A 21,891-nucleotide genomic window follows, 5' to 3' on the forward strand; every position below is an offset into this window, starting at 1 on the left:
GATTTTGTAAGTGCTTGTCATGCTTAGGACTTGCAATCTTGGTAGCTCCTCTTATCTTGCCTGTTCTGGTAAGGTCATTCATCCTAACTTGGCGCTGTGTTGTTGAGTGGTCGGCATTGATAGCTCTGGCCTGTTGCTGCTGCTGAGCAGATCTCTGCCAACCTGTGCCAACTTCAAAGGATGCATTTACATGTGTTTGATTGTGAACCAGGATAATCTTTTCACCCTTTTCCTCTCCCCTCTCACCTCCTCCCGGTTCTTGCTGACCTCCTCACCTGGCAGCTTGTCCGAGGGAAGGAGGTTCAGTTGTCGCACCTCTGGAGCTCTGTGCCTGGACAGCTTAGTTTCACCTCTTGTGTTTCATTCAAAGAACAAAGAACAGTAGAGCACAGGAAGAGGCTCTTCGGCCCACCAAGACTGTGCTAACACAGAATTAATTTGATTTGATTTTTGATTTGATTTGACTTGATTTAGTATTGTCACTTGAATTAACATACAGTGAAAAGTATTGTTTCTTGTGCGCTATGCAGACAAAGCATACCGTTCATAGAGAAGGAAAAGAGAGAGTGCAGAATGTATGTTACAGTCATAGCTAGTATGTAGAGAAAGATCAACTTAGCGCAAGGTAGGTCCATTCAAATGTATGATAGCAACAGGGAAGAAGCTGTTCTTGAGTCGATTGGTACTTGATCTCAGACTTTTGTATCTTTTTTCCGATGGAAGAAGGTGGAAGAGAGTACGTCCAGGGTGTCTGGAGTCCTTAATTATGCTGGCTGCTTTTCCGAGTCAGTGGGATATGTAGACAGAGTCAATGGATGGAAGGCTGGTTTGTGTGATGGATTGGGCTACGTTCACGACCTTTTGTAGTTTCTTGCGGTCTTGGGCAGAGCAGGAGCCATACCAAGCTGTGATACAACCAGAAAGAATGCTTTCTATGGTGCACCTGTAAAAGTTGGTGAGAGTCTTAGCTGACATGCCAAATTTCCTTAGCCTTCTGAGAAAGTAGAGGCATTGGTGGGCTTTCTTAAGAGCCAACCAACACCTTTGCTTTCTCAGAAGACTAAAGTTGGCATGGGGGGGACCAGGACAGGTTGTTGGTGATCTGGACACCTAAAAACTTGACGCTTTCGACCATTTCTACTTTATCCCCATTGATGTAGACAGGGGCATGTTCTCCACTACGCTTCCTGAAGTCGATGACTTTCTCCTTCGTTTTGTTGACATTGAGGGAGAGATTATTGTTGCCGCACCAGTTCACCAGATTCTCTATCGAGTTCCTGTACTCTGTCTCATCATTGTTTGAGATCCAACCCACTACGGTGGTGTCGTCAGCAAACTTGCAAATTGAGTTGGAGGGGAATTTGGCCACACAGTCACAGGTGTATAAGGAGTATAGTAGGGGGCTGAGAACACAGCCTTGTGGGGCACCAGTGTTGAGGATGATCGTGGTGGAGGTGTTGTTGCCTATCCTTACTGATCGTGGTCTGATTGATCTAATCTAATATTTTCTTGCCTCTACATGGTCCACATCCATCTATTCCCTGCCTATTCATGTATCCAGATGCCTCTTGAACATTGTTATAGAATCTGCTTCCACCACCTCCTCCGGCAGCGCGTTCCAGGCATTTATCACCCTGTGTGTGAAAAACTTGCCCCTTACATCTCTTTTAAACTTTCCCCCTCTCACTTTCAACCTGTGCCCCTGAGTAATTGACCCTTTGACCCCCGGAAAAAGACTATGACTATCCACTCTATCCAAGCCTATCACAATCTTCTAAACCTCTATCAGGTCCCCCCTCATCCTCTGACACTCCAATGAAAACAATCCAAGTTTGATCAGCCTTTCTTCATAGTCCATTTCCTCCAAACCAGGCAACATCCTGGTAAATCTCTTCTGTCCCCTTTCCAATGCATCAACATCCTTCCAGTTGTGCGGCGACCAGAATTGTACATAATACTCCAAATGTGGCCTAACCAAAGTCTTATACAGCTGCAACATGATTTTCCAATTCCTATATTCAACAACCCGACCGATGAAGGCCAGCATGCCATCTGCCTTCTTGACCACCTTGTCCACCTGAGTTGCCACCTTCAGGGAACTGTGGATCTCCACACCTGGACCCCTCTGTATGCTAATATTTCCAAGGGCTCTCCCATTTACTGTATACTTCCCTTCTGCAGTAGACCTTCCAAATCGCATTACCTCACATTTGTCCTGGTTAAATTCCATCTGCCATCTTTCGGCCCAGATCTCCAGCCATTTTATATCCTGCTGTATCCTCTGACAATCCTCCTCATTATCCGCTAGCCCCCCAATCTTTTTATTACTGAAAATTTACGAATCAGACCATCTACGTTTTCCTGCAATCATTTATATATATTACAAACAACAGAGGCCCCAGCACTGATCCTTGTGGAACGCCAGTTCTCACAGACCTCCAGTTAGAAAAGCATCCTTCCACTGCTACTCTCTGCTTTCTATGCTCAAGCCAGTTTTGTATCCATCTTATCAGCTCACCTCGGATCCCATATGATTTTATCGTCTGTATCAGTCTGCTATGAGGAACCTTATCGAAGGCTTTACGAAAGTCCATGTGAACAACATCCACTGCCCTACCCTGATCAATTTTTCTTGTCACTTTCTCAAAGAACTCAATCACGTTTGTGAGACATGACAAAACCATACTGCCTATCGCTAATAAGCCTATTGTCTTCCCGATGTGAGTACACCCTGTTCCTCAGAATCTTTTCCAATAATTTCCCCACCACTGATGTAAGGCCACAGGCCTGTAATTTCCTGGATTGTCTCTTCTGCCTTTCTTAAACAGAGGAACAAGGTTAGCGACTCTCCAATCCTCTGGTACCTCACCACGGGGTAGAACTCTTGTCCTGAAGTGACAAAGTAGAAACTGATTGCAAAACTTCTCTCACCCACAATGTGAAGGACAAACTAGGATCTAACACCTGTCTGACCTCTGAGTCACTGATGGAGCAAAGATATCGGGCGAGATACTCTGGCCTCCTAATCGCGTGTTTCTTGGCCTTCTTGGAAGGCAACGTGGTACTTGCTGGTGACGGAATTCACTGGTCCTGCCGCTGTCAATGGGAATTCCTATTGACGACACCCCACACCATCGGGAAACCCGCAGGCAGGGGGTGCGCTGCCAAAGAGACCAGAGAAACCCGCAGGGGTGAACGGCCAGAGAATTCCAGCCATCACGTGTCAACACAAAGCAGCCCGAAGGCAAGTATATTAGACCTCATGCGGCACGGTGGCACGGTGGTTAGCACTGCTGCTTCACAGCACCAGGGACCCGGGTTCGGTTCCTGGCTTGGGTCACTGTCTGTGCAGAGTCTGCACATTCTCCCTGTGTCTGCGTGGGTTTCCTTCGGTTTCCTCCCACAATCCGAAAGACGTGCTGGTTAGGTGCATTGGCCATGCTAAATTCTCCCTCAGTGTACCTGAACACGTGCTGGAGTGTGGCGACTAGGGGATTTTCACAGTAATTTCATTTCAGTGTTAATGTAAGCCTACTTGTGACACTAATAAATAAATCATAAATAAGATCGGCCCAAATTCTGGCAATATCCTCAATGTTTCTCAAAGTGAATTGTCATCATTTTACTCTGGCCTGATGAAAAACCCATTTGTCAGTCTTCAGATTGTACCAAGGACACAGCTCCCATATCCACATAGCACTGCCTGCCAATAGAAATTGGCCCAAATCTTCCTCTCTCCAGAATGTCAGAGATTGGACGCACGTTGGGAGAAACTCATCGGGGACCCTGTGGAATTTCTGACTTGCAGACATGTGTGAGAATTCCCCAGGAAATTTAAACTTCCCATGGGGTGATTCCCTGCTGCCCACGATCCCCTGAGAGTGTCTCTGAACCTGAGCTTAGGGCAGAGGCTTAAGCTCAAAACACAGGACTTACCCGTGCATTCACGCAAAAAACCCACTTTCCTTCCTCCTTTAAGGTTCTGCTTAAGACCTACGTATCTAAGGAAACTGTTGACTATGAGAACTTCCGTGTGCTTGGTGTTACACTTGACATGAGAATGTTGGCAAAGTACCTGGGGGGTGTATTTGTTAGATTTAAGATGCCACACAAATGCAAGTTGATGTTGTTTCTACTTAGTCTCAAAGGGTGGGATTTCCACCATTGGCCAAGGCTGGGATCTGCTGGTCCCACCACTGCCAATGGGGTTTCCCATTGAATGCACAGTTACCGCTGGGAACCCATAGCAGTTGGGGAGGGGGGCACCGTTCGTGGGATCAGAAGATCCCGCTGGCATGAACAGTTGGAAAATTCCGGCAATGCAGTAAGACAATGAAGTACACCTCGTTGTGCTTTGCCGGTCAGAGTGAAAGCAGCTTTGCGGATTATTATTTCATCCGTTTTAACTACAGACGGGGGTTAAGGTAACACAGTGAGGTTGAGTAAGCTGGGACATGTCATTCTTATGTGGGTGGTGGTTCCTGTGCTGATTGCAATGGGGCTTGCCCTCATTACTAAGACCATCAAGAGCTAAAAGCTTCAAGTCTCTAGGTGTCCAGCTCGCCAACAACCTGTCCTGGTCTCTCCACACCGACGCTATAGTTAAAAAAGCCCACCAACACCTCTACTTTCTCAGAAAACGAAGGAAATTTGGCATTTTCACTACGACTCTCACCAGCTTTTACAGATGCACCATAGAAAGCATCTTTTCTAGTTGTATCACAGCTTGGTATGGCTCCTGCTCCGACCAAGACCACAAGTAACTACAAAGGATTGTGAATGTAGCCCAGTCCATCACGCAAACCAGCCTCCCATCCATTGACTCCCACTACATTTCCCGCTGCCTCAGGAGAGCAGCCAGCATAATCAAGGGGTCCATGTACCCCGGACATTCTCTCTTCCACCTTCTTCCATCAGGAAAAAGATACAAAGGTCTGAGATCACGTACCAACCGACTCAAGAACAGCTCCTTCCCTGCTGCCATCAGACTTTTGAATGAACAAGAACAAAGAACAAAGAACAGTACAGCACAGGAAACAGGCCCTTCGGCCCTCCAAGCCTGTGCCGCTCCTTGGTCCAACTAGACCAATCGTTTGTATCCCAGGCTGCTCATGTGACTATCCAGGTAAGTCTTAAACGATGTCAGCGTGCCTGCCTCCACCACCCTACTTGGCAGCGCATTCCAGGCCCCCACCACCCTCTGTGTAAAAAACATCCCTCTGATATCTGAGTTATACTTCGCCCCTCTCACCTTGAGCCTGTGACACCTCGTGATCGTCACCTCCGACCTGGGAAAAAGCTTCCCACTGTTCACCCTATCTATCCCCTTCATAATCTTGTACACCTCTATTAGATCTCCCCTCCTTCTCCGTCTTTCCAGGGAGAACAACCCCAGTTTACCCAATCTCTCCTCATAGCTAAGACCCTCCATACCAGGCAACATCCTGGTAAACCTTCTCTGCACTCTCTCTAACGCCTCCACGTCCTTCTTGTAGTGCGGCGACCAGAACTGGACGCAGTACACCAAATGTGGCCTAACCAGCGTTCTATACAGCTGCATCATCAGACTCCAGCTTTTATACTCTATACCCCATCCTATAAAGGCAAGCATACCATATGCCTTCTTCACCACCTTCTCCACCTGGGTTGCCACCTTCAAGGATTTGTGGACTTGCACACCTAGGTCCCTCTGTGTTTCTATACTCCTGATGACTCTGCCATTTATTGTATAACTCCTCCCTACATTATTTCTTCCAAAATGCATCACTTCGCATTTCTCCGGAATAAACTCCATCTGCCACCTCTCCGCCCAATTTTCCAGCCTATCTATATCCTGCTGTATTGCCCGACAATGCTCTTCGCTATCCGCAAGTCCAGCCATCTTCGTGTCATCCGCAAACTTGCTGATTACACCAGTTACACCTTCTTCCAAATCATTTATATATATCACAAATAGCAGAGGCCCCAGTACAGAGCCCTGCGGAACACCACTGGTCACAGACCTCCAGCCGGAAAAAGACCCTTCGACCACTACCCTCTGTCTCCTATGGCCAAGCCAGTTCTCCACCCATCTAGGCACTTCTCCTTGTATCCCATGAGCCTTAACCTTCTTAACCAACCTGCCATGTGGGACTTTGTCAAATGCCTTACTGAAATCCATACAGACGACATCCACGGCCCTTCCTTCATCAACCGTTTTTGTCACTTCTTCAAAATACTCCACCAAATTTGTAAGGCACGACCTCCCTCTTACAAAACCATGCTGTCTGTCACTAATGAGATTGTTCCGTTCTAAATGCACATACATCCTGTCTCTAAGAATCCTCTCCAACAACTTCCCTACCACGGACGTCAAGCTCACCGGCCTATAATTTCCTGGGTTATCCCTGCTACCCTTCCTAAACAACGGGACCACATTCGCTATCCTCCAATCCTCAGGGACCTCACCCATGTCCAAAGAAGCGACAAAGATTTCCGTCAGAGGCCCAGCAATTTCATTTCTCGTCTCCCTCAGCAGTCGAGGATAGATGCCATCAGGCCCTGGGGCTTTGTCAGTTTTAATGTTCCCTAAAAAACCTAACACTTCCTCTCTTGTAATGGAGATTTTCTCTAACGGGTCAACACCTCCCTCCGAGACACTCCCGGTTAACACGCCCCTCCTCCTTCGTGAATACCGATGCAAAGTATTCATTTAGGATCTCCCCTATTCCCTTGGGTTCTAAGCATAATTCCCCTCCTTTGTCCCTGAGAGGTCCGATTTTCTCCCTGACAACTCTTTTGTTCCTAATGTATGAATAGAATGCCTTAGGATTCTCCTTAATCCTGCCTGCCAAGAACATTTCGTGACCTCTTTTTGCCCATCTAACTCCCCGTTTGAGTTCTTTCCTACTCTGTATTCCTCCAGAGCTCCATCTGTTTTCAGTTGCCTGGACTTAACGTACGCCTCTCTTTTCATTTTAATCAGATCCTCAATTTCCCTGGTTATCCACGGCTCTCGAATCCTACCTTTCCTATCTTTCCTTTTTACAGGCACATGCCTATCCTGCAGCCTTATCAATAGTTCCTTAAAAGACTCCCACATGCCAGACGCGGACTTACCCTCGAACATCCTCTTCCAATCAACATCCACCAATTCCTGCCGAATCCGGCTATGAATGGACCTACCTCATATTAAGTTGATCTTTCTCTACACCCTAGCTATGACTGTCTCGCTACATTCTGCACTCTCTCCTTTCCTTCTCTATGAATGGTATGCTTTGTCTATATCGCGCGCAATAAACAATACTTTTCAGTGTAAACTAATAAAATCAAATCAAATCAAATCATCAAGAATTCCTGTGCATGCCTACTGGCTGGCTCCTCGGTGGAACTGTTCCTGGGTGAGTTGGAAGGGCGTAGGTGGGTTTCCATGGTAACATGCCAAGGATTCTGCTGGCTTTCATCAACTTCTCCAAGCAGCTGGCATTGGTTTGACAATTAAATAGGGCATCTTCATTCCTCGAAAGAAAGGTCATGAAAACATTAAAAAAAACAGTGGCTAGGAAGAAGCATTAAATGAAATTGGAGAAATAGGAGAAATCCAAGGAAAGGTATGAAATGTTTTGTTAAGTTTAATGATACAATTGGATAACTCTATGGGAAAAATTTCCTATGCTTAGGAGGAGGTGTTGAACACATTGACTGGCAGTTAACTATACCCTGGTGCATTTTCCATGGCAATGCCTCTACTAAGCAGTAGAGCCAACCAATCAACACTCTCTTCTCTTGCAGAATAAATTGTTGTTCCCTTTGATATTTGGTATTTTTGTGAAACTGGCCAGAGAATCCCGACAGTGCAGAAGGAGGCTATTTGGCCCATCGAGTCTGCACTCACTCTCTAAAAAAGCATCTTACCCAGGTCCACCCGCCTTCTTTTTCCCAGTAACCCACATATTTATGATGGCTAATCTACCTGAACGACATCTTTGGACACTAAGACACTAATTTAGCATGGCCAATCCACCTAGCCTGCACATCTTTGAAGTGTGGGAGGAAACCAGAGCACCCGGAGGAAACCCAGGCACACACAGACAGTCACCCAAGGCCGGAATCGAACCTGGGTTCTTTGTGCTGTGAGGCAGCGGTGCTAACCACTGTGCCACCGTGCCGCTGGTGAATACAAGATGAAAAGCTTCCACAGCATGGCTCTTTTTTTTAGTAAAAATGTTACTTATTTGGAAATAATTGATTTGTAAGTCTGGCAAATACAGCGCTAACAATGTGAATGACAAGCCCAGAAACACGTGGTAGGTGGATGGAAGGAGTAAACAGTGCAGTAGTTTCTTGTTACAGGTTCTGAACTCTGGAAACATTGCACCATTCCATAATTGAGTGATAGGTGTATGGCGTACATCTATGGGCCTCGGCTCACCACACCCCACCCCAACCCCATCAATATAAAGGATGCCAACACACAATGCAGAGGAACACAAGGGAATGGGAATGAACATTATCATCCCTCTACTACACAAAGCAAATCTCAGCCCTGAGTTTTAACATGACATTTACAATACTGACTGTTGTGGGATTTCTTTAATCTTTCACTTGTTAATGTAGTTATAAGTACCGTTCCCCTCAAGTAGCCAGAAAAAGGCACAGAGTGGTTCAAAATGATTTACTGAAGGACGGCACGATGGCACAATGATTTGCATTGCTGCCTCTCAGCGCCAGGGACCCGGGTTCAATTCCGGCCTCGGGTCACTGTCTCTGTGGAGTTTGCACGTTCTCCCCATCTCTGTGTGGGTTTCCTCCGGGTGCTCCGGTTTCCTCCCACAGTCCAAAGATGTGTGGATAGGTTGATTGGCCGTGCTAAATTGATCCAAATGTCAGCGGATTAGCAGAGTAAATATGTGGGGTTACGGGAATAGGGCCTCAGTGGGAGTGTGGTCAGTGCAGATTCAATGGGCCGAATTGGCCTCCTTCTGCACTGTAGGGATTCTGTGATCTATGAATCTATGACGGTACAGTTATAGGACTCCACCTTGGGTCATCAAGGCCAGCCAGAGTAGAGAATTCAGAAATATGCAAGCAGTTATAGTTTCAAATTAGAGAATAAGCAATGAGCATAAACCAATCAAGGTATAGGAGTTATCTCTATCCACTCACAGTTATTGATTAAGGTTACGTCATTCATAAGGTGCAGATATTGAAAGCAATCACAATCACCTAATGCCTGTTTAATTATAATATCCAATCAGCGTGAGGTTTTAATTGCATCAGTAGGTTATTGTTCCAACTATCTTTGGATGCCCCAGCTGCGTCTGAATGTTAGAACACAAATCAAGCCTCCCATTCCAAATGTCTGCTTTAATGGCCTCTCCCTGACTAAGACGCCTTCCTCCTCTTCTGCTTATCTGCAAGGTCTGTAACTCGGACAGTGTTCTTTGTTAGGAACCAGCAGCTTACTATCCTGATATGCATGTTTCTGCTGTTAAACTGTGTGCAGGCTTTTCTGTGGTTTAACCTTTTTACTGGACACATCTATTAATATGGTAACTATTCGCCTCCATAATTATTAGAATGGGTTTTATCCCCCTCACTGTTTCGTCTCCTGAGTGGTTTGTGAGTATGTGATCAGATAGTGGCAGACTACACTCAGTGCAGCTCCCGTGCTAACACTGACATCTTGAAATGTTAATGATGAGGGTTATTTTATTTCTTGTTGGTGTTTCGAAGGAATAGAGCATGCCAATATTTTTAGGAGCTGGTGGGGCAAATTTTCCCGCTTGCCACAGAAATCATACCGGGTGAGGAGCGGACCATGGAAAAGTCTGTTAATCTCAGGCCAGATTTTCCAGTTTCATAGAATCATAGAAATCATAGAAACCCTACAACACAGAAAGAGGCCATTCGGCCCATGGAGTCTGCACTGACCACAATCCCAGGCCCTACCTCCATATCCCTACATATTTACCCACTTATCGCTCTAACCTACGCATCTCAGGACACTAAGGGCAATTTTTTTTTAGCATGGCCAATCAACCTAACCTGCACATCTTTGGACTGTGGGAGGAAACCGGAGCACCCGGAGGAAACCCACACAGACAGGGGGAGAATGTGCAAACTCCACACAGGGAGTGACCCAAGCTGGGAATTGAACCCGGGTCCCTGGCGCTGTGAGGCAGCAGTGCTAACCACTGTGCTACCATGCCGCCACAGCAATAAAATTTCACGTTTCTCTGAATTGGAGAAGGAAAGGAGAGACTTCATTTACGATGGGAATAAGCAATAATTTAACCCAGCATCTTTGACCAGTGAAATCCAGACACAAATGTGGGCGGCATGGTGGCACAGTGGTTAACACTGCTGCCTCACAGTGCCAGGGACCCGGGTTCAATTACGGCCTCGGGTGACTGCCTGTGTGGAGTTTGCCCATTCTCCCCGTTTCTGCGTGGGTTTCCTCCGGATGCTGCAGTTTCCTCCCACAGTCCAAAAGACGTGTTGGTTAGGTGCATTGGCCATGTTAAATTCTCCCTCAGTGTATCCGAACAGGTGCTGGAGCGTGGCAACTAGGGGATTTTCAAAGTAACTTTGTTGCAGTGTTAATGTGAGCCTACTTGTGACACTAATAAATAAAATGAAACTAAACCTAAAAAAAATTGGCCATGCTAAATTGACCCTTAGTGTCCCAAGATGTGTAGGTTAGGGCGATTAGTGGGGTAAATACACGGGGTTATGGAAATAGGGCCTGGGGTGGGATTGTTGACGGTGCAGACTTGATGGGCCGAATGGCCTCCTTCTGCACTGTAGGGATTCTATGATTCTACGAAATATGGAACTAATGATGATACGATGATTGACCAAACTGGCATTAAAAACCTTTTGATTTTATAATTCCATCTCCTTTGATTCCTGAAAGATTTTATTAATTTTTCAAAAGGTGTAAATTTTGCTTTCAAATTTCAAATTTGAACAAAACGCAACAGCTGAGAAATGTGTCCAGGCTGAAGTACTGCATCATCAGCCTGAACCACAAGGCCCGAAGTGCTGCATCATCAGCCTGAACCACAAGGCCCAAAGTTCACTGGAATATGCTTTTTTGTCTTTATTCTTCATTTAAAAAACCCACCTGGCAATTTCTGGTGTGTATGCAATTAATGCACAGGGGTGTGGATAAGATGGTTAAATGGTATGGGGCTCAGCCAACTTTGATTTAGTCATTTGTGGGACATGGGCGTCGCTGGCTGGTCAGCATTTATTGCCCATCCCTCGTTGCCCTTGGAGGGCAGTTGAGAGTCAACCACATTGCTCTGGCTCTGGAATCACATGTAGGGCAGACCAGGATAAGGATGACAGATTTCCCTCCCTTAAGGACATTAATGAACCAGATGGGTTTTTCTAACAATCGATAATGGATCCATGGTAGGTTCTTAATTCCAGATTTCCTTTTATATTGAATTCAAATTCCACCATCTGCTGTGGCGGGATTCGAACCCAGGTCCCCAGAACAGTAGCTGAGTTTCAGGATTAATAGTCTTGCGATAATACCACTAGGCCATTGCCTCCCCATATTGAAGCATCTGCAGTCGCCTGAATTTTTAATGGAACTTCTATTTTTACCCAAACACGAACTGGGGCTCTCGATCAGGAGTTTTGAACAAGTTGCTTTCTGTCAGGGCTGGGTATAAGCAGTTCAGGCACAACAATGAAATCAGAGAGGGAGGTGGTGATTGGAGCATGCAGGAAGAAAACTCCCGTTCTTGCTCACACACCTACACCAATTGCCAGCAGCAAATTTATCAATGAAAACCGCTCACAGCTACTCAATCATGGAACCAAAGCCTGTCCACGTTGAGTGCAGGCCATGCTACTGCTAGCTTAGAATGATTTGCGACAATTTCTGCCTTGAAAAGCAGGTATGACACATAGCATAAGATGGCATGGTGACACAATGGTTAGCACTGCTGCCTCACAGTGCCAGGGACCCTGGTTCGATTCCCGGCTTGGGTCACTGCCTGTGCGGAGTCTGCACGTTCTCCCCGTGTCTGCGTGGGTTTCCTCCGGGTGCTTCGGTTTCCTCCCACAGTCCGAAAGATGGGCTGGTTAGGTGCATTGGCCGTGCTAAATTCTCCCTCAGTGTACCCGAACAGGCGCCGGAGTGTGGCAAATAGGAGATTTTCACAGTAACTTCATCGCAGTGTTAATGTGAGCCTGTTTGTGACATTAATAAATAAATTCAAAAACTTAAATTCTCCCTCAGTGTACCCGAACAGGTGCCAGAGTGTGGCGACTAGGGGATTTTCACAGTAACTTCATTGCAGTGTTAATGTGAGTCTACTTGTGACATTAATAAATAATTTTAAAATTCAAATTTAAACTTAGCAGTTTTGTCCACTATGTTCCATTCGATTTTCGTGATTTGCATACTCTTTGTTTCCACCATTCAACATTTTTCTTGTGTCAGCAGATGTTTTCAATTACAGTCTTGTTTACTGGGGGAAAATTCGTAAATGCTTATTAAGTAATTCAATACCGGCCAAAAACATGTAAATTGATTTTAACCGTGCTTTCATGTCCCAAACATTCCTCAATAAAAATAAATTCTTGCACACTCACACAAGAAATAAAGCTCCTCGGTCATTCCTCCCTTTTCCCATTCCGGGATCTTCCAATGTCAGTTGTACCAGTTTATTTGTTGATGGGATGTGGGTGACACTGGCCAGAGCAACATCTATTACTCATTCCTAATTGCCTTGAGAAGATGGTGAGCTGCCTTCTTGAACCGCTGCAGTCCACGTGGTGTAGTAGGTGCACTGTTCGGGAGGGAGTTCCAGGATTGTCACCCAGCGACAGTAAGGGAATTAAGTCCCAAGTCAGGATGGTGATTGGCTTGGATGGGAAACTTGTAGATGGTGGTGTTCCCATGTATCTGCTGCCCTTGTCATTCTAGGTGGTAGTGGTCATGGGTTTGGAAGGTGCTGCCTATGGAGCCAAAGCCTGTTGTGATGTTAGTGTACCTTTAAGAAAGGGTTTTTTAAAATCATGATCTCTGCAGCTCTCAGTCAGTGTTTAATCAGCTCACAGCCTTAGCTGATGTCACTATGATGTCTTTTTTTTTCTCCCTAAGTGGTTTGGATGGGAGTTATTTGTTTTTGCTTTGGGGATTTTTATAACTCTGCATTGTTAGGGGGGAAAAAATCTGGCTGGCAGGTCAGGTGACAGGAGCTCTTTTGTTTTCAGTTCTGAGCGACAGTTTGGTTTTTAGAAGGGGCCGCCAGCTGAAAGTAAGTGTTTCCTCTCTCCCCGGTTTATTTTGGAAATTCTGCTGGTTATCTGAAAGCAAGGTCTTGCCTTCCTGCAGTAAAGATTCTGCGGTTGGTGGCTTGACCAGAGAGTCTCTCCCTGGGGTTCTGAGAAGCTGTTTTGCCTTCAGACTGTTCGGAGTGAATCCAGAGAACTGCAGACTTCAACCAAAGGACTCGATTCCAATATCACATGAGCAGTAGATTTTGCGGTGTTGAACTTGTTGAAATGGTTTTGTCTAAGGGAGGTTTTGGTTTTGATTGGAACATCTTAGAGATATTCATTAAGGGTTATTCGTTATAATGGTTGGTTTGTTCCTTGTTTGTAAGTGATAAAGGTTCGTGCTAATGTTAACTATATTCTTAAATAAACTTTGTTTGATAAAAGCTCCCTATTGGGTCATTTTAATCATACCTGAAGTGAAACCTATCATGCTTATCCCAACCAAATTCAAGATGCAGAACTTATGATCAAAGTGTGCTTCATAAAACACTTTGGAGTTTCTGACCTGAACCAAAACACTGCCCAGGTTAAGTTCAGATGATTTGCTGCAGTGCATCTTTTAGATGGTACACATTGCTGCCACTTGCATCGGTGGTGAAGAGAGTGAATGTATGTGGATGGGATGCCAATCAAGTGGGCTACTTTGTTCCGGATAGTGCCAAGTTTCTTGTGTGTCGGAGTTGCACTCAAGGGGAGACTATTCCATCACACTCCTGATTTGTTCCTCTGTAAATGGTGGACAGGCTTTGGGAATTCAGGATGAGTTAGTCATCACATAATTCCCAACCTCTGGCCTGCTCTTGTCGCCATAGTGTTTATACAGCTGGTCCAGTTCAGTTTCTGGTCAATGCCAACCCCCAGGATGTTGATAATGGAGGATTCGGTAATGCCATCGAAACTCACGGGGAGATGGTCTTTGCCTGGCACTTGAGTGGCTCAAATGAAACTGCCACTTGTCAGCCACTCACCAAAATGGGCAAAAGAATATTGAATCATCCTGGACTTGTTCTTTTTTAAGTGCCAATTTTGATAGTTTTGTTCAGAGCCCAGCCAAAGGTTAGATGTGTTAAAAATGCTGCAATGCTTTGCATTGCCCCTGGTGATTGGCCTGAATCAAAATTGCTCAGAATTTAACAGCCCGAGATTAAAAAAGATAAAATATAAGCAAAATATTCTGGATGTTGGAAATCTGAAATAAAAACTGAAAATGCTGGAACAACTCAGCAGGTCTGGCAATTTCTGTGGAGAGAAACCGAGTTCATGACAGTTCTGAAGAAGGGTCATACGGACTCAAAAGGGGGTGATCTTGAGCCCATTCCTGCTGACCGTGCGAATGCTGGCGGGGGTTCAAGATCCAGACGTTGCAGATCTCGAAGGAGATTGTCATTGACTTTAGGGAGTGTAGTGGAGGATGTGCCCCTGTCCACATCAATGGGGATGAAGTGGAAATGGTCGAGAGCTTCAGGCTTTCAGGTGTCCAGATCACCAACAACCTGTCCTGGTCCCCCCCATGCCGACACTCTAGTTAAGAAAGCCCACCAACGCCTCTACTTTCTCAGAAGACTAAGAAAATTTGGTATGTCCATACGACTCTCACTATCTTTTACAGATGCACCATAGAAAGCATTCTTTCTGGTTGTATCACAGCTTGGAATGGCTCATGCCCTACCCAAGACCACAAGGAATGAAGCCCAGTCCATCACTCAAACCAGTCTCCCATCCAGTGACTCTGTCTACACTTCCCGCTGCCTCGGCAAAGCAGCCAGCATAATTAAGGACCCCACGCACCCCAGACATTCTCTCTTCCACCTTTTTCCATTGGGAAAAAGATACAAAAGTCTGAGGTCACGTACCAACCGACTCAAGAACAGCTTTTTCCCTACTGCTGTCAGACTTTTGAATGGACCTACCTCACATTAAGTTGATCTTTCTCAACACCCTAGCTATAACTGTAGCACTACATTCTACACTCTCTCATTCCCTTCTCTATGAACGGTATGCTTTGTCTGCATAACGCGCCAGAAACAATACTTTTCACTGTATACTAATACATGTGACAATAATAAATCAAATCAAAATCTCACCGGTGAGTTTGACATTTTGATTCTTCCCTGCCCCTCGCTGGTGACATCATCAGGTTAACACACTCCCTTGGCAGATATTCACCATCCTCCGTGACATCACATTGGCAAGCTTTACAACAGGTTCACCCAGACGTGCACCTGTTATGCCCATGCCAACCTAGCTTTGCCAAACTACTTTGCCAACCTGTGCCATGGGGCAGTATCAGAGGTGGATCCCAGGGAGAGCCTCTTGGGGCGGGGGGGTGGGGGGTTCATTTATTTGTATGGGGGCCAGAGCAGATGGAAGAGCTGGGGATGCTGGTAGTGGCCATTTCAGAGGTGGGGGCGGTAGGTGGATGCTGGCTCTGACTTTGTGGGGGGGAGGAAGGGGCTGATAATGTGGGGAAAGGGGAGAAGGGGCCGATATTCATGGGGGGGGGATGGCCGATGATCACAGGTGATTAACGGGCCACTGATTGCGGTGAGGGGTTGGGGTGTGCCAGCTGTGACTGTGGTGGGAGCGGGGGGGGGGGGGGGGGGGGGCTGCAGGGGGGAAGTGGGGATGGGTGCTGGTTCCAACTGTGTTGGGGCAAGGGGCCAATGATCATGGGGTGGGGTGTAATTGGGGGCAAGGGCTGATGATAAAGGGGTTGGGACCAATGAACATGGAGGCAGGGTCAGAGTGTCAGAGTGAATGTCGGCTCCGATGGTGGGGGTGCGGGGGGCAGATTTGGCTCCAAACAGTGGGGTGGGGGGAGCCTCTGAGACCTCCGTGATGGGGGATGTTTATTGGTGCTCTGATTGGGATGCCTTTAGAAATGGCGTCCCGATCTCAGTGCAGCCGGGTTATGCCGGCGTACCGAGACACCGCTCCTCTGCATGACAGCGTGAAACACGCTCTGTTGAGTTTTTTGTGATAGAGGGTGGTAATATTTGGAGAGAAACGCACCTGTTTTCTTGCGTAAGATTGCGCCCATTTGCCGGAATTTTACCGGCACGCCCGCCCTGAGGCCGGGGTGGGCGCGGCTCGCAGAACAAAATTCTCCGTTGGCCTCGGGCGGGATTTTATGAGCCTCGCCCAAGCGAGGTGGTAAAATACCGCCCATTAACTCTGTTTCCCCCTCCACAGAAGCTGCCAGACCTGCAGAGTTTTTCCAGCACTTTCTGTCTTTGTTATACAAGTTAAGTCAACATCCCTGATTTCCTGTGTTTCTCCGTGGGGAACCATTTTGAGTTCCAGATTCGATTCCCCTGTGAGTGAAGAAAAGCTGTCTAATATCACCCGTGCACCATTTAGCTTCAATCACAGGTTATCTGCCTTGTTCTAGTTCCTCCCACACCAGGTGAAAGGGATCCCCTTTTTATCTCCACTTTCAAATCCTTTAATCATCGTAATCCCTTCAATTGGATCATCTCTTAATCCTTTGTTCAGGGTCCTACGTGTAATACCTCTTTATAATTTAATCCATTTAACTCTGGTATCAGCCTCCTGAAGCCAAGAACAGTCTTCCTAAGATGTGCTGCCCAGATCTGAATGCAGTATTCCAGATAGCATTAAACCAGAGCTTTATACACATGTCAACATAACTTCCAACTCTTTGAGATAAGTACCAATGATCGTGGTTAGCACTGCGCCAGGGACCCAGGTTTGATTCCAGCTTTGGGTCACTGTCTGTGTGGAGTCTGCACATTCACCCCGTATCTGCGTGGTTTTCCTCCGGGTGCTCCGGTTTCCTCCCATGGTCCAAAGATGTGTGGGTTAGGTTGATTGGCCGTGCTAAATTCACCTTAGTGTCAGGGAGATTGGAGGGTAAATGTCTGGAGTTATGGGAATAGGACCTGGGTGGGGTTGTGGTTGGTTTAGACTCAATGGGCCGAATGGCCTCTTTCTGTACTGTAGGGTTTCTATGATTCTATAATCCCATGAGCCTTTCTGATGATCTGTTTTGTGCCTGTCCACTAGTTGTGGTGATCTGAGAATGATTTCTCTTCCCTTGGACAATTAACTATCTTCATTGCTCCACAGTTCCTCACTTCTCAATATTAGAAATATTCTCTTGATCTTGTGAAGCACTGTGGATGGCCACAGACTTCCCCACGTTGGACTCCATCTGCCACTACTTCCCCCACTCATTTCATCCATCAATGTATCATTTCAGCCTTCTGCATCCATCCATGTTGTTCGCTAACTTAGTTTTAGCAAACTTGGATGTATGGTTCTCTTTTCCTTCATCCTAATCATAGCATCATGAATCATTGAATCCTAGAATCTCCACAGTACAGAAGGAGACCATTCAGCCCATCGATATAAATATGGGGAAAAGCTAAGGCCTCAGTCCCTCGGGGAAAAGCTAAGGCCTCAGTCCCTCAGGGACACCACTCGCCGGATCCTCCCAATTTGAGTCTGTGACCATTATCCTTACTGTTTGGCTCCTATCTTTTCGGCAAATCTCAATCTAAACCAATAGATTGTGTCCAATTCCATATGCCTTTATTTTGGTTAACAGAGAGGGATTAAATGCATAACTCTTTCAGAAGATCATAGCAAACACTTTTGGGCCATATTGGGGTGGCACAGTGGTTTGCACTGCTCTCTCACAGCGCCAGGGACCTGGGTTCAATTCCAGGCTTGGGTTTGTGCGGAGTCTGCATGTTCTTCCGTGTCGGCGTGGGTTTCCTCCGGGTGCTCCGGTTTCCTCCCACAGCCTGAAAGACGTGCTGGTTAGGTGAATTGGCCATGCTAAATTCTCCCTCAGTGTACCCGAACAGGCGCCAAAGTGTGGCGACTGGGGGATTTTCATAGTAACTTCATTGCAGTGTTAATGTAAACCTACTTGTGACGAATAAATATACTTTAAACTTAGAAATAGGCCAAGTGTAACCCGCCAATTAAATATTGTGCAGCCTTGTTACTGAGCACTAGCTGACAATTTCAGTGGTGATCGACCCTTTAGCAATCCCAGCGCAGTCTTCAACTCCTTTTCCAAGATGGCGTCGCCTGCATGGGTTAACACAGTGTCTCAGCTCAAGACCATTCCTTGGCCATCTCAGAGGCTGCACAGCACGTGAAAGTGCCGTTGGAAATCACCCCAAGTAAGTGCGCACATTTCCCTAACTGCTTGTGCCTCTTGCTATCAGTTTCAACAAGGATGATCACTGCTTTCACCAGGATGCTGCCTGGGAGGTAACACCTAAATTACGAAGAGAGGTTGGATAGGCTTGGGTTGTTTTCTCTGGAGCAGAGAAGACTGAGGGGAGACCTGATCGAGTTGTACAAGATTATGAGGAGCATGGACACAGTGGATAAGGAGCAGCTGTTCCTCTTATTTGAAGGGTCAGTCACAAGGGGACATAGGTTCAAGGTGAGGGGCAGGAGATTTAGGGGGAATGTGAGGCAAAACGTTTTACGCAGAGGGTGGTGATGGTCTGGAATGCACTGCCTGGGAGGGTGGTAGAGGAGGGTTGCCTCACAATCTTTAGAAAGTACCTGAATGAGCACTTAGCACAGCGTTGTGTTCAAGGCCAAAAGAGAAAATGCTGGAAAATCTCAGCAGGTCTGGCAGCATCTGTAAGGAGAGAAAAGAGCTGACGTTTCGAGTCCAGATGACCCTTTCTCAAAGGTCTGCCAGACCTGCTGAGATTTTCCAGCATTTTCTCTTTTGGTTTCAGATTCCAGCATCTGCAGTAATTTGCTTTTATTACATTCAAGGCTATGGGTCAAGTGCTGGTAATTGGGATTAGATGGGAGGCCAGGTGTTTCTCACATGTCAGTATGGACTCGATGGGCTGAAAGGTCACTTTGTCACTGTGTGATTCCGTGATTCACATCCGAGTACCGTGAGGGTGAACCTGTAAGAAACCTCAATGGGGTAAGATACGTGAATGAGGAAATTGATAAAGCAGCGATAAGTATACGGTGAACTTGAAGAGCAACATTTGAAAGAAGATATCTAACGATGATTGTGGTCAATGTTCTTCTCTCGGGGGAGAGCAGATGAGTTGCCACCATTAAAATTGGGTTTATTTTTACTGGTGAAAGGTGCTGCTGTGTGCTAGCACATGAGAATACGGAAGAGCTTGGCTCATTTCCGATTACAGGGTGATGGTGCCAACAGTCCATCAGGTTAAAAAACAGAGGGAAGGGTGGTTTAGGTGGAATTTATTTTTGTTTGTTTTGTTTATATCAAATTCAATCAAAGTCCAATCAAAGTCTCTACCAGTGAGACATTCCCGATCCAAGCTGACAAGACAGCTCTTCCTGGCTTGGGCTTGATCTACATGATCCAAGCTGATTGGAGCAGGCATTGCACCCACTCCAGTGCTTGATCTCATTTGCATCTTCGCCAAATGGCCCAGATGCCACTTTAAAAAATTACTTCAAATGAAGCTTCAGTGTAACCTCATTGACTTCTATCAAGCGCAGGACCTAAAACTACACTTGATCTTAGCCAAAAGGCCGAGAAGTGATAGATTTGGGTGCAATTTCTTTTCTAGGGGCCACATAAATTATTTATGCCCTTGGGCAAATTGCAGCCAGTGTAGACAGAGTTAGACAAAGGAAGTCACATTTATATTGTATCTTCCTGGAAGGAAAAAGAACAGTAAACGGGGAAATAGAAGTACTGGCCTGAACTGATCATGTATACTTTAAAATGGAACACCAGTAAAACAGGGAAATCATTTTCTGATTTGATTTGATTTATTATTGTCACATGTATTAGTATACAGTGAAAAGTATTGTTTCTTGCGTTCTGTACAGACAAAACATACCGTTCATAGAGAAGGAGAGGAGAGAGCAGAATGTAGTGTTGCAGTCATAGCTAGGGTGTAGAGAGAGATCAACTTAGTGCGAGGTAGGTCCATTCAAAAGTCTGACAGCAGCAGGGAAGAAGCTGTTCTTGAGTCAGTTGATACGTGACCTCAGACTTTTGTATCTTTTTCCCGACGGAAGAAAGTGGAAGAGAGAATGTCCGGGGTGCGTGGGATCCTTAATTATGAGAATACTGGTCTGAACGGGTCTTGCATACTTCAAAGTTTAAGTTAAAGTTCATTTATTAGTCACAAGTAAAGCTTACATTAACACTGCAATGAAGTTCCTGTGAAATTCCCCTAGTCGCCACACTTCGGTGCCTGTTCGGATCAATGCACCTAACCAGCACGTCTTTCAGACTGTGGGAGGAAACCGGAGCACCCGGAGGATACCCACGCAGACACGCGGAGAATGTGTAAACTCCACACAGATAGTGTCCCAAACCGGGACTCAAACCCGGGTCCCTGGTGCTGTGAGGCAGCAGTGCTAACCACTGTGCCGCCGTGCTTTAAAATGGGACACCAGTAAAATGGGGAAATGAGAATACTGGTCCAAGCTGGTCTTGTCCTGAACTGGGCGGCACGGTGGCACAGTGGTTAGCACTGCTGCCTCACAGCGCCAGGGACCCGGGTTCGATTCCCGCCTTGGGTCACTGTCTGTGTGGAGTTTGCACATTTTCCCCGTGTCTGCGTGGGTTTCCTGTAGGTGCTCCAGTTTCCTCCCACAGTCCAAAGATATGCAGGTTAGGTTGATTGGCCATGTTAAATTGCCCCTCAGTGCCAGGGGACTAGCTGGGGTAAATGCATGGGATTGTGGTGATAGGGCCTGGGTGGGATTGTGGTCAGTGCAGACTCGATGGGCTGAATGGCCTCCTTCTGCACTGTAGGATTCTATGATTCTAAAATGGGACACCAGTAAAACTGGGAAATGATAATACTGGGCTAACATGGTTTTTTCCTTCTGGATTATCACCTCTCTTGGAAGTGTTTGAAGGTGTGTCACACACAATAGAATACTGTGAAATGCAGTACATGGAAGATGTGACATTCCTGTTGGGCACAGCAAGATCCCACAAGCAGCAAGGTGAATGAATGGTGAGTCCGTCTATTTCTGCTGGTGTTTGATGGGGCCATACTGTCGACCAGCGTAAAGCTTGCAGCCATAGGCCACTGAAGTAAATGGAAGCCGACATTCACAATTGTAGTCTTTACCTTGTAAATACCTGTCTCCCGTGACTCAGTCGCACTCTGAACTCCGAATCAGAAGAATGCATGTTCGAATCTCATCCTGGGGGCCTGAGCACAGAAAAATGGCCTGACGCTCCACTGCAGAACTGAGGGAGTGCAGCATAGTCTGGGGAGGGGCCCGTGGCGTTACACCAGGACCCTGCCTTGCCTCTCTGGTTGGGGTGAGCGATCCCCTGGCACTGTGTTGAAGACGAGCAGTTGGAGCTATCTTGTTGGCTTGGCCAATATTCATCTCTTAACCAACACCATGGAAGCAGAAGATCTGGTCTTCACCACACTGTTGTCTGCGGGATCCTGCTGTGCGCATTGCCTACCTGGCAACCACAATAGGAAGGAAATCTGCCATCCTTACCTGGTCCAGCCTACATGTGACTCCAGAGCCACAGCAATGTTGTTGACTTGCAACTGTCCTCAGGCAACTAGGGATGGACAATAAATGCTGGTCAGCCAGCGACGCCCATGTTCCACAAATGAATAAAAAAGATCT

At 46.4% G+C, this 21,891-nt stretch overlaps 1 protein-coding gene and 1 non-coding gene across 7 annotated transcripts in view; one reads left to right on the top strand and one right to left on the bottom strand.

Moving 5' to 3' along the window:
* Positions 1-21,891, top strand: part of LOC144506971 (regulator of G-protein signaling 6) — a 111,435-nt gene that overhangs the window by 15,363 nt on the left and 74,181 nt on the right. The window lies entirely within an intron of this gene.
* LOC144507421 (U2 spliceosomal RNA) lies at positions 19,617-19,815 on the bottom strand. The gene has a single exon (XR_013500102.1). It is a non-coding gene; the product is annotated as a U2 spliceosomal RNA (small nuclear RNA).

This window comes from Mustelus asterias, chromosome 18 (assembly GCF_964213995.1).
Source record: "Mustelus asterias chromosome 18, sMusAst1.hap1.1, whole genome shotgun sequence".
NCBI lineage: Eukaryota > Metazoa > Chordata > Chondrichthyes > Carcharhiniformes > Triakidae > Mustelus > Mustelus asterias.